This window comes from Fukomys damarensis, unplaced genomic scaffold (genome assembly GCF_012274545.1).
Source record: "Fukomys damarensis isolate Sample0158 unplaced genomic scaffold, DMR_v1.0_HiC HiC_scaffold_15, whole genome shotgun sequence".
NCBI lineage: Eukaryota > Metazoa > Chordata > Mammalia > Rodentia > Bathyergidae > Fukomys > Fukomys damarensis.
Window position 1 is genome coordinate 50,882,705 of NW_022900927.1, and position 9,868 is coordinate 50,892,572.

Here is a 9,868-nt window from a genome sequence, read left to right on the forward strand (position 1 = left end):
GTGTGTGTTGTGTGTATGTGTGTGTGTGTGTGTGTGTGTGTGTGTAAGTGCAGAGATGGAGAGGAAGAGAGGGAGAAAGAATTATCACTGTGCCTGGCACATACACAATATCACAATGTGATAGAAAGCAAAAAAATAACATTTTCCCACAGGAGGAAGGATTAACAGAACTCAGCACAGCAAGAGCAATTTTGTCCTTGCGCAGTGGGTTTCTCTGACTCCCTCCAGGACCAGATTTGAGTAGAAAGGACCAGAAATCCATTTTCCTTCCAACACCCTTCAGCACCTTTGCTTCCTTATCTGTCTTTCTCACAACATTCGTATAATATAACTGCTCCACTGAACTATTTGGTTTATGTCCTTACCTAAGTAATTCTCCAAGTCATTCTACCTTTTACTACCTGTTACTCAGCTTCCTCAAGTTAAGTCACCCCCTCCCCATTACTGCCACATTTCACTATTCGCCTCATTGCCTGGAGCTTGATTTCATCCATGTTCAATTATTATTGATCTTAAAAATCTAGTTCAGCCCAATACAATGTGTCCTAAGGTAGATCCCAAGGCAAAAGACCGACATTCATGGAGAAGTTGGAGATGTCTCGAAAAAGTAATGTACCAATGTTAGTTTCAGTTTCAGCAAATGTATCATCTAATGTAAATTGTTAACTTCAAGAGAACTTAGAAGATATATTGGAACTCTCTGAATTATTTTGTAGTTTTTCTATAAACTAAATTATTCCAAAATAAAAATGTTTGTGCACTTTTAAAAATTCATACTGTACTATTCCAGAAGACTTCTCTCCATAGAATAATCTTTCTCTTTCCCCCCTCTTCCCTTTGGATACTTATCCTATGTTCTTCAATTTTTATCTTTAAAGTAAGGAGTGTATGTATAACCCACAATTAAGAGACAGTTGAGGAAGATATTTCCATGATATTCCATGACTTTTTTCCATAAGTATGTGCATGTATGACATGTGTGCATGTGTGTTTAAAAGAACTGTGAGTCTCCAAAGAGCAGAGCTAAATGCAACCATTCTATTTCAAGTCTTTCCTCTTTTCCTATTTCCCACTAAGCTACACTAACTATAGGAACGTTACATAATTTTTGTCATAGACATTTATATAGTTTGCATAGAAAGTGCCTATAAACAGCAGAAATTGTCTCAGCTTTAAGATTAGAAGTGATTTTTAAATATGTCATATTTTTCACATGTATTCTTTGTGATGAGAAATAAATAATATACACAAGAAAGTTAATATAGCAGGTGCCTCTGGAGATGGAATGTTAGAAATGGGACTCAGAGTAAGGACTAAGATGGATTCTCATTTGTTTCTTAAACATAAAAAGCAAATACAATATAACTTAATGGACATGTGCAAAAAACAAAAACTAGCAAAATTTTGGCATTAGTCTATCTCTATTTTTTAACTAAAGATGAACTAGTCAAGAATGGATGCTTTTAGTATCTGTTCTGAAATCTCAAATTCTACATACAGTTCCACGCAAGAAGTTTCACCTTATTATCAAGATATTTCCTGAAGAATTATTTTATTTTTCACCTCGTTGAAAGTTTGTAGTTAGTTGTTGAAAACAAAATTTGGTGGGTATATGGATAACAAGAATTCATATATTGCTGGTCAAAGTACAAATTGGTAAAATAACTTTGAAAAATTATTTGGCAGGACCAAATAAAGTCAAAATATTATACAGTTATCCACTCCTGGAAATATACCAAAGCAAGTTACACATAAAGCTGTAATGAATATGTTTCTTCATACCTTTTCATGGATAAAAATGAGCAAAAATATTCATTACAGCTTTCTGTGTAATATCTCAGGAAAATATAATAACCCAAAATTTGAAAATGTTCCATTCTAATAGTATATACAGTTGACCCTTGATTTACAAACTCAGTCAGTACCCAAGGGCTTGTTGTAACTAAGTCAATACAGCTGAGATCTGGATGTATACCTGGATACATGCAACAGGTAGCAAGAAGCAGAGGAATCTTCCATTAACCTAATGAACCCATGCTGTTCATATGTGAAGCCAGTCGTAACTTGAGGATCCACTGTATAAACTCATTATGATACATGAATATAACAAAACACTATAAACAATGAATGAAAATCCAAACACCTGCTAGAAATATACGAATTAATCTCACAGATATACTTTTAAGTAAAAGAGATCAGACACAAATTATTTAATGCCATTTGTTTGAAGTTCAAAAATGACCAAAATTAACATATGATAAAAATTAGAATGGTGATTACTCCCATTAAGGACCAGTGACCAAGCCATCCAGTTGGGGAAAATATTCTGTCATTTGGTCAGTCTGACTGTACACATATTCATATGAGGAAATGCATATAAGTTTTGTAAAAGTCTTTTACTCCTTTAGTCCTAATTTTCACTTCTTTCTTAAATTTACCTTTAATTATTTTATCTTCCTGTTATTTCCGTCTTTGAGTCATCTAAATGACTCATGAATAAAAGTGCTCCTAAATTTGACATCAGAGGGTGCAATCACAAGGCTTAAATTTTCGTTTTCATCTTGACACCACTTACTAAGAGTACAACTTATGGACAAATTCCTGAAAGTAATATTTATTTCCCATGGCTAAAATAATTAAATAAAATAGTATAACCAAAAGCATTTTTCAAAATATATATGGAGAGATAGATAGATATAGATATATACATATCATTTTATAATATCAATGTAAACCTAAAAATGTAATCTCTAATGTTAGAAGTAACAAAAATATTAACAAAAAAGTAAAAAAATATTGGATAAAAAATTGTTGTCTAAAACTTCTGTCTTTCCCAATACTATCTGGAGTTGGTTTTAATATGTACTTAACATCCTTGCTTCAATTATGTCCAAGTGGCCACCAACATGAGTTTAGATGAGTAAGAAATTTCTCCTGCTGCCAGAATCAACTTATATAATGCTGTCAGAGGAAGACCTATTTGCCCATAGAAAAATTCTAGTCGTGTATACAATATTTTGTTGAGTAAGGAGTATAAATCTACTATATCTCAAAAGTCAAATTAATTTTCTAAAGTAAATTCAGTAAAAGAAAATCCATTTTTCCCCTTTCGGAGGGAAAACAAAAGAAAGTGTGATGAATGTAAGAGGGGTTTTCCTCCCTCGTTATGCAGCTATGCAATTAATAGAGACAAGTGCTAGGAAACTTTCCCAATGAAATCTCTCAGTATAAATATTCTGAATTTTATGTTAAAAGATGCTTGCTATAGCAGGTGATTCTCTCAAGTTTCTTTCCAACTTAGAATGTTTCAGCACATTCCCAATTACCATGTTGATGTTACTTCCAAGGTAACCTTAGTTCCCTTCTTGCTAGAACTATACACATTTTTTATCTTATTTCAGCAGCCCACTCAATATTTGAGCCTCAACTGTCTCTCCATAGCTTCTCTGACCCCCACACTCTCTTGGGTTTTCCTCCTATCTCTATCTCTTTTCAGTGTCCTTTGTCAACTCTGCTTTGCCCATCCTCTAAAACTTGGTGGCCTTGCGGCTAACCTTCATGTCTTCTCCCTAGGCAATCCTACCCACACATTTGATAATGATACTGTCAAACTTCTAGCTACAGCCAAGATCTTACTCCTGATCTCCGAATTCATTTTTCTTCCTACTTGACATATCCACTTAGATTTATCATAGAGATTCCAAAACCAACAAGTATTAAGCAGAGTTTGTTATCTCTCTCCCTAAACCTAGGTCTTCTTCCTGTATGGCTACACTCAGTGACCACACTATCATAATTCTCTGTCAATATTTCTATTCACACAATTTGATGATTGTCTGATTTAGCTGCTACCTAGTTCTACAATCCAATGACTTTCTGTCTTATTTCTTTCAATGTTGTAAATCCTTGACTTTCACTGATTTTACTCAGAACAGCCAAATCTGATTATGCCTTTCTCTTCCTTAATATACTGCCTTATTGCTAGATATTTATATCCCATGGTGACTATTAAGGAATATATCTTCCATCATGGCTCCGGAAGAGTTAGATTATTTTTCAGAAAATATTTTTCAATACGACAATTTTACAACATTAATTCTCTGTAAGGAATAATACTTAAGCACTAAAATGGTAGGCATTAAGCATGTACTTGATGTTTTTAGGGCAGTTACAGGGCAAGTTAGAGGACAAGATAACCATGTACACTTCCCTATGCTGTCTGCCTTACAATCTCCTCTCCCACTCGCAAGCAAGTCCTCTTTCTTATAGCAAGTCAAATCTTCAGTATGTTATATGTAGACATTATAATTAGTTATAACATCTTGTCTATTTCTCAGAGAAGTTTGTTTTAATTTTCAAGTGACAAATATTTTCCATGAGTGAAAATTGTTTTCGTGTCTCGATTTTGGGTGGAACACACAAGACCATTTTCTATTAAAGGTGATGGACATTTAAATTATTATTATTCAGTGACTTTTTTACTTAGCAAAATTCCACTCAATGAGGGTCATTTGTACTCTCATTGCTTCAGGATAAACTCTAACCACCTTAACAGGATTTGAAAAGTACACGACCTAACCTCTGCTTCATCTGATAGTCTTGCTTACTGCATACTTTACGGTCTACTCCAGTGAAACTGCAGAAATCTTGCAGCAGCTGAGGATCTGCATTCCTTAACGTGTAAGAGTTGGCAGATAAGGCTGTCATAATTAAGTTGGTTCTCACATATGATCGAGGATTTGGGGAAACAAGACTATATATAAAATTCATGCCAAGAGGAATTTTAGAAAACATCTACTTTGAGAACCAACTGAATCCACAAATGGCTATCGTACTGCACCATCTTCTTGAAACCTTCCTGCAAAATCGAGGTGGTTCTGTGATCTAATGATTCAGAATATTTTACATTTTTTTGAGAATCCTCCACTTCACACTTTCACATCAAGATTTATAAATTTCAAATTTAAGTGAGTTGCTCTCAAACATTGATTCTACAGACTTGTACCATTCATCCTTTGCTTCCTTTCATTCCAGTAGAGTTTCTCTTATTTTACTACTTAATACATGATTTAATGCATTTGAATGGATGTGGTACTAAAGATTTCACCTACAGATCTTCTTTGATGAGATAGTTAATTAGCTGAGCTTTAATATTAACATTTCTCTAGCTACTTTGTAAACAATGATTGCCAGTGAACAAGAACGGAAGCAGAGAGACTAGCATTAATGCTAGTACAACAGTCTAAGTGGCACATGGTAGTAGCTTGCCCTGGCTTGTGGAAAGGAGACGAAGATAAAAAGCAATGAAAGTTTTCAGATAGCAATTGAAATGTGGAAGACTATGAAACAATAGGTTGGAATAGGGAGTCTAAAGCATTGAGTGACCTGTAATGACCTATTAAGTATGATTTGTCCAGTAGACACACAAGTGGGAATCTTAAGCAGTCAATGGAGAGTTTGAGAGAGAAAAAAAAAAAGGTAAATTTGGAAGTCATTTCCATACAGCCATGAGACTAGCTGAGATCCCAAAGGAAAGAGTAGCTATCTGAAAGGCTTTCATATTCAGATCAGCAAAGGGATTAAAATGAACAGAAATGCACCTGTAGTGAATCAAATATCAAAGGAAAATGGCATAGAACAGGACTCTATTCCAGCCTTCCTCCTCCTAACTTATGAAAAATTTGTATGCCACTTCAAAACATTTTTAGAATGAAATAGACCTTAAATAAATAATAAATAGTTGTTACAATATGTGTGCCTTCTTCTCATGCCAAAAAGGAAGGTAAACATTACTCTATATAGTGATCACATGATATCAGTGAGACTTTCTAGGAATGGCTTTAACCAGTGTGGCTTCCTGAAATTATTTATTACCAAGCTCAGTATCATTTCCACCAAAATACAAAGTGTGGCATGCTGTGATACGCTGAAGGAAGATAAATAAATCTTTCCCCAAAATATCCATTTTACTTGACTTAAAGTACATTTTACCATTAATTCAAGTTTTATGATTGCATAAATCTATATTCTTCAAAAGGAAATATTCTAGAATTGTACCAAGCCTTTAGACAGTAGAAACTAATTCTAAACTCATATTCTTTTGGGCCACAAGTCTTTTGAAAATCTGGCACCATAATTCTTGTTTTAGATTTGCATCAAAATCTCATGAGAACTCATTTTTAAAATTAATTTTATTGGGGCCATGGATTTAGCTCAGCAGTTTGGTGGCCTGCCTTGCAAGGGCAAGGACCCGAGTTCAATCTCCAGTACAAAAAAAAAAAAAAAGTTTAAATTAATTAATTAATTAATTAATTTTATTGGTACATTTATAGGTATACAATATAATGACATTCACCATTGGAAATTTGCACCTTTACATAATACACCTTGGAGAACTCACTTTTAAATATGCATACTCAAGCCCTTGTCTTGGAGACTCGAGTTTGGTGGTTGTGAAAACTTGCTCAAGTGACTTTGTCTCAGGGACCTAGTTAGAACTACTGCTAGATGGTAATGACCTCTGGAGCTTCCAAGGAGTGGGCATTTGGGATGAGCAAGGGTTTTCAGGGAACTTGAATGCCCTGTCTGGACCATCTGCCTGATTCTGACCCACTTTTGAAAGTCACCTGGTAAGCTGCATAAAATACAAACCAAGTTCTTTTAATTTTCTCAGTAAAATAGATAACTGTCTAATACATGCCTCACATTTCATATAAAGGAGATGGGCCTCCTTTAAGAATAATAAATGTAAGCCAAGCATGGTGGAATATGCCTGTAATCCCAGCATTCTGGAGGCTGAGGCAGGAGGATCGCTGTGAGTTCAAGACGAACCTGGGCTACATAGTGAGTTCCAGGTCAGTCTCAACTACATAGTGAGACCCTGTCTCAAACTCCCACCAAAAAAAAGAGTAATAAATGTATTTTGCATATATATGATAACCTCTATCTCAAGTCTGTTGTTCTCCAGATTTGGGCAAAATTTTCATTATACATTTACAAAAGGAACTATATAGAGTAAGTGATATTTTCATAAAACAGTCTAAGCCTCTATTCCTGAATTATCAGAATATCAATCCTTAGACTCTCCCACGTTTGATTATTTTCATATCCTATGGAAGTGTTTTGGAGAATGTAAACTTTAAACATTGACACCTCAAATTTTATACATATTTATAAAAGAAATAGCTTTATGTAATTAAAAACTACTACTAATGTACTCTGTATAATAAACTCCACCACTGAGAAGAGATCCAGGGAAAATATATGTAAAATAAATTGATAGGCTTCATTTTATTTCTGAAGAAATTTATTACTGCCAGGAGCAACTATATGCTCCTGAAATGCAGCTCACCGCTTTAGTAATCATTGCTAGCCATGCCTTCCTAATTCAAATATCTTCCCAAATCCCTTAGCTTTCATTCTGTAGTTTTGGTTTTAATGGTGCTGTGTAAACTATGTCTTTACCTGTAAGTTACTTGAAATCTTTTTGCGGGGGGGGTGGATTATTAATAACAAAATCTACCCTGGGTTCTCTCTTCCATAAACTCAATATTTATTTACTTTTACTTACTGGGAGACTATATTTAGTACAACTAGTGTGAACACTGTCTAACAAGTCATCCAAAATCTTCTGGCTTAAAAGAAAACAGACATACTCTGCGTAACACAGAGTTTTGTTTACAGAAGATTATCTTATGGTGAAAGATCATGAGTGTACTTTTAGCATCTGGAACAGAACTTTTAAATCCCTCCTCTCTCCTTCAGCATCATTGTTCCTGTTATTTAAGAACTTCCTGTGTGACAGAGCCTGGACCAGGAGCTTTGCATGCCGATGCCTTTCCAATCCTCACAGCAAAGTTTGAGTTGCCCTAGTAACATTATATTCAAGAGAAAGAATCTAAAACTTTTTTATTTAAAAGACTTTATTACATGGGCTGGGGATTTGCTTGGGGAAAAACAAGAATGAAGATATATGTAAAGGTATAAGATCCCGTTGATAAATGTAACTTTATTGTTTGCTTTAAATGGACCAATCAACTTAATGGGGAAGAAAAGAAAAGAAAATATTTTATTACAGTAAAAGACACAGAGTGAAAAATCCCTCTCAGAATACTCCTTTCACTTTGAGCACATTATCTCAGGGGCAGGGATATAGTTTAGGGGACCTTGCACCTGCCTGGCAAGCACAAGGTTCTGAGTTCAATCCCTGGCACTGGAAAAAAATAATTGCTAAGTAAACACACTTATCCCAATATTTTTGCCACTTTCTAAATCACTTCAAGAAGTCATCTTTCACAGGTGTCTTTGTTTCATTGTTGTAGCTACCACGATGTCCTGAATCAATGCAAAGCATTTACATTTCATGATCAGTGTGACTTTGGAGAAGAGCCAGAAGTCCACATGATATCAGATCCAATGAATAAAGTGAATGAAGATACACGATAATTACAAAATTACTAGTATGTAGTTGCAATTCATAATGAATATACATATTGCATTTTGATCCTCCCTACTTTGCTTCTTTTCCCATCCGCAGGTCCCCTACCCACAACTCTGGAAGGGTAAATATATTTCATTTAATCCATGTTTTTAAATAAACACTTGACTGTGCAACCAGATATCTAATGATTAGATTTAGCTGTAGGAGACTGGCAGGCAGAGGTAAGGACAAACTTCTTTAGATACGGGACACAAAGTATCTGCTGCTCTCAGGAGCTGTCTGAAGTTTTCTTTATTGCAACACAAATTAGAAAAATGCCCTTGCTCTGTCCTCTTGCAGGAGGAAGACAGCTGAGTTTAAGATATTATAGTTTCCCTCTCTTTTATCTGAACTTTGGCTTTTCCCTTTGCCTGTTACTTACTTTCAAGATCAGGTAGAACCAGGTGACTGCCCAAAACTCTTTTGGATCCAAGTGACACAGGATCATAATCAGCATTTACTCAACTGACAAACTGTCCAAGCCATGTTTCCAAAACGGAGTTCTCAGGGCACTTTTTCTTTTTCTGCAAAGAAAAAGTCAGCAATTGCTTGTTTCACATACAGCATGTACTTTAGGAATAGCCTTGAGGCTCATAAGTGAGAGATCGTGTGTCTCATATTCATTGATTATAGGACTCAAAGGTTAGTTAATAAAGGTAAGAAGCTTAATTAATAAAGATAAGAAGTTACTGTTCCAAATGTCTTCCACGGCAGCCCTGGATTAGGAATCAGGAAGTGTGGCATTTAGCCTGTTTACTCTAGTGATGTGTGACTTCAGATAATTTATTTTAGTATCCAAACCTCATCCTAGTAACTTTATAATGAGGAAATTCTTAAATTTTATCGAATATATTTTCCAACTTTGAAAGTATGAAGTTACCAATACCTCTGATTTAACATATCAAGGGAAGACAATAGTTTAAAATGATTAAGCAAAGGTAAAAAAGAGCTTTTAACAAACAAGAATAAATTTAGACATGATCTAGCCTCACATGCCTCCTCCAATCATTCATGAAGGTTTTCCTTCATTGCTATTCATTTCCCTAATGGACTTCAGAGATAGGCATCAAATACATGGAGATGAGGTCAAAATAGTCACTGCTGAATTTCCTTTAGAATCCATGCAAAAATTGTTTCCTGTTGTATCACAAACTGCATGAGGTCATTTTTTCCAAGTTACCAGATCTCAACATATTTCATTTATTTATCTAAGATTCGTAATTATAAACTGTTCACTAAAGCTGTAAAAATATAACAACATATTTTCTTACAGATCTGTGCTGACAAGTTTGGCCATCACTGGTCTGAGCCCAAGGAAATCTTTGTCTTAAGGCAAAAGAAACAGGAAGCACACAAGGAGGAGAACTAGGACATCAACTTATACCAATT

At 34.9% G+C, this 9,868-nt stretch overlaps 1 long non-coding RNA gene across 1 annotated transcript in view; it reads right to left on the reverse strand.

The window, feature by feature from the left end:
- Window positions 1-8,984, reverse strand: part of LOC104854744 — a 14,576-nt gene extending 5,592 nt beyond the window's left edge. Inside the window, exon 1 of the long non-coding RNA XR_778196.1 lies at window positions 8,862-8,984. This is a non-coding gene — a long non-coding RNA (uncharacterized LOC104854744). The remainder of the gene's footprint in view (window positions 1-8,861) is intronic.
- Window positions 8,985-9,868: the final 884 nt, after the last annotated feature.